At 37.1% G+C, this 3,990-nt stretch overlaps 1 non-coding gene across 1 annotated transcript; it reads left to right on the top strand.

Moving 5' to 3' along the window:
• The first annotated feature begins 1,381 nt into the window (after window positions 1–1,381).
• Window positions 1,382–1,454, top strand: TRNAF-GAA. Its single transcript has one exon. It is a non-coding gene; the product is annotated as a tRNA-Phe (tRNA).
• Window positions 1,455–3,990: the final 2,536 nt, after the last annotated feature.

Here is a 3,990-nt window from a genome sequence, read left to right as displayed (position 1 = left end):
CAACAATTCCATGTCCTTGCGCCTTAGGTCTTCATAGCTTTTATCTCGGCTTTGTGCGGTTTGTATCCTAACTTTAATCTTCTGGACTGTGGTGTTGGTAATTTGCACCAGCTTTGGCCCAATAGTTGTCATTTGCCCCCCTTCTTCCAAAAAGATAGGGGATCGAAATCTTCGTCCATAAAGAACCTCGTATGTGGCCATTTGTATGGTGGCTTGGCAAGTATTATTATAAGCGAATTTCATAAGGGGTAGGTACTTATCCCAGCTTCCTGCAAAATCCATCACATATACCCTCAATATGTCTTCCAATATTTGCTTGAGCATTTCTGTTTGACCATCTATTTATGGGTGGAATGTCATACTATAACGGTGTACCCAATGCCTTTTGTTGAATTTTCCAGAAGCGAGATTTAAATCTAGCATCTCGGTCTAATACTATTGCCTTTTGTTAAATTTCCAAAAGTATACCCAGTACCTTTACTGATGAATATTCATTTTTAATGTTAGCAAGAGTATTTCAGTTGGGAGATTGTTAGACTGAAGATTTGAAGGTCACATGTGTTTTATCCACGTTCAAAGCACCTAATACAAGTTTATTACCTGACTGTACAATCTAAAAACATAACTTGCTTATTCAATCTAAAATTAGTCATTATTTCTTTTTTCAACATAATGAATTAGGGAAAATACCTTTACTTATGAATTTTTATTTTTAATATTAGCAGGGATAGCTCTGTTGGGAGAGCGTCAGACTAAAGATTTGAAGGTCACGTTTTGATCTCCACGTTCACCGCACCTGATTCTAGTTGCATAACCCGACTATTCAATCTAAAATTAGTCATTGTTCCTTTCTGAAATCTCAATGAATTATCGAAAATACCTAACGTGTTATAGTTCACCGCACCTTATACAAGTTGGATAACTTGAATATCTTATTAAAAATTAGTGATTATTTCTATTTAAAATTTCAATGAAGTAGCGAAAATACCTTTACGGATGAATTTTCATTTTTAGCATTAGTGTGGATAGTTTAGTTGAGAGAGCGTTAGATTGAAGATTTGAAGGTCTCGTGTTCGATCCACGTGAACCATGGATGCACAATTTGACTATTCGATTTAAAATTAGTGATTATTTCTTTCTAAAATTTCAATTAATTAGCCGAAATACCTTTACTTAAAAACTTTCATTTTTAATGTTAGCGGGGATAGCTCAGTTTGGTGAGCGTCAGATTTAAGATTTGAAGGTCATGTGTTCGATCTCCACGTACACCGCACCTGTTTCTATTTGCATAACCTGACTAAAAATTAGTCATTATTTCTTTTTAATATCTCAATGAATCGGCAAAAATATATTTACTGATGAATTTTAATTTCTAACGATTGCGGGGATAGCTCAGTTGGGAAAGCGTCAGACTGAAGATCTGAAGGTCACGTGTTCGATCCATGTTCACCACACTTAGTTCACATTTGCATAATATTACTATTCTTTCCAAAATTAGTGATTATAACTGGCATAGGTTGACTAAGTTGATTATTCATTTTTTGTGTTATTTGGGATGGCTTAGTTGGGAGAGCATTAGATTGAATATTGGAAGGTCTTGTGTTCGATTTGCATTCATTGCACCTTATGGTTTAGTCGATTATTATTTCTTTTTTAAAATATAATGAATCAGTGTTCTGGGAGAGTGTCAAACTAAAGATTTCAATGTCACGTGTTTAAGCTCTCCACGTTCACTGCACCTGTTGGCAAACTCACTCAGGTTCCCATCTCAATCATTTCAACCCTGTAACTATTCAACTGGATTATCACATTAACAATTTGAATCACCTCAATCCCGCTTGTTGAACTTGACCAAATGTCTATAACATAACAATAACAAAGGTACAAAGTAACACTAACAAAGGTACGAAGTTCATAAAAGTCTTTTTAATCTAAAATACCATTGAACTTGACCATTATAGTGCCTCTCAAACGTAGGTAAAGTTTAAATTCGAGTCTCTTTGTCAAACTCACTCGGGTGCTCATCTCAACCATGATGGCGTTCAACAAGAGAGACCTCGAAAATAGCCGAATTATCGCATTAACCATTTGAATTACCTCAACACCACTTGTTGAAATTGAAACAAATATCTATAACATAACACTAACATAGGTACGATGTTCATCAAAGTTTTTTATCGAAGATACTATTGAACTTGACCATTAAAGTACCTCTGAACATGAGGTAAAGTTAAATATAATTGGTGACAAAAGATGAAACTATAAAATAAAAAGAAATAAGAAAATAATATTCAATTTCAGAGAATTAAAGCCAAATATCCAAACCGTTGGACAACAATGAATTTTTTGTGTAGTTGTCCTAAAGTCTTTTGTCTAATCGCTCAAGAGTTTTACTATGATGTTTTGGGTAATGTCTAACTCTTTGACACGTCCTTTCATGTGTGTGATAGAGTTCTTAGAATTACCGCGACGTTTCGAGCTGTTCGATCGTGTGACTCTTTCTTCAAAAGGGTAAACATCAAACATCAGGTCTTTGATTGGCAACCCATCCAAAGGAGCGTCGATTGCATCGATTCCATCAACAGTCTTCCCATGAGTTTATGGTGCATGACCCGTTTTTTATACCATTCAAATTCGAGCGCCACCATAGTTTTGCATCGTCCGTGAGATGCATTGCGACCAACGTAACTCTTAGGTCCTATGAGCAAGTTCCAGTAACCTTTAAGTATTGTTCTAAGTAAAAAATAAAGCTTTTTAATTCCTTAGCATCCCGGTTTCCATTTAAAGGGTTGTGTTCTTGGATTTTAAGTTTGTTAAGCCCGCATGAACTTGGCTTGAGGTGTGGTTCTCTACAGCCCAACTTGTCAAACTCACTCGAGTGCTCATCTCAACAATGATGTCGTTCAACAAGAGAGACCTCGAAAACGACTGGATTATCGCATTAACAATTTTAAATTGAACAAAATATCTATAACATAACTCTAACAAAGGTACAAAGTTCATAAAAGTCTTTTTAGTCTAAGATAGAAACTGTAAAATAAAATGAAATAAAAAAATAATATTCCATTGCCAGGAATCGAACTCGGGTCTCCTGGGTGAAAGCTAGATATCTTGACTGCTGGACGACAATAGATTTTTAGTGTTGATGTCCTGAAGTCTTTTGTCAGATCGCTGAAGAGTTTTAGCATAATCTTTTTTTTAATGTCCAACTCTTCGACACGTCCTTCCCTATGTGTGTTAGAGTTCTCAGGGCTACCGCGACGTTTAAAGCTGTGAGATTGTGTGGCTCTTTCTTCAAAAGAGTCAATATCAAATGTTAGGTCTTTGATTGGCAACCCATCCAGGGGAGCGTCGATTGCATCGATTCCATCAAGGATCTTCCCATGAGTTTATGGTGCATGACCCATTTTTATACCATTCACCTTCGAGCACTACCATAGTTTTGCATCGTCCATGAGATGCATTGCGGCTAACGTAACTCTCAGGTCGTATGAGAAAGTTCCTGTAGCCCTCAACCCTCAGGTCGTATGATAGAGTTCTTAGAGCTACTGCGACATTTCGAGGTGTTCGATTGTGTGGCTTTTTCTTCAAAAGAGTCAACATCAAACGTCAGGTCTTTAATTGGCAACCCATCAAGGGGAGCGTCGATTGCATCGATTCTATCAACGGTCTTCCCATGAGTTTATGGTGCATGGCCCATTTTTTATATCATCCACCTTCGAGCGCCACCATTCATGAGATGCATTGTGGCCAACGTAACTCTTAGGTCTTATGAGCAAGATCCTGTAACCTTCAAGTATTGTTCAACGTAAAAAATAAAGTTTTTTTAATTCCTTAGCATCCTGATTCCCATTTAAGGGTTTGTGTTTTTGGGTTTTCGGTTTGTTAAGCCCAACATGAGCTTTGCTCGGGGTGTGGTTCTCTACGACCCTCCTTGTCAAACTCACTCTGGTGCTCATCTCAGTCATCTCAGCCATGATGGCGTTCAAC

This window comes from Cucurbita moschata, unplaced genomic scaffold (assembly GCF_002738365.1).
Source record: "Cucurbita moschata cultivar Rifu unplaced genomic scaffold, Cmos_1.0 Cmo_Scf00154, whole genome shotgun sequence".
NCBI lineage: Eukaryota > Viridiplantae > Streptophyta > Magnoliopsida > Cucurbitales > Cucurbitaceae > Cucurbita > Cucurbita moschata.
Note: the sequence above shows the minus strand (reverse complement) of the source record. Positions and strands in the feature narration are given on the sequence as shown.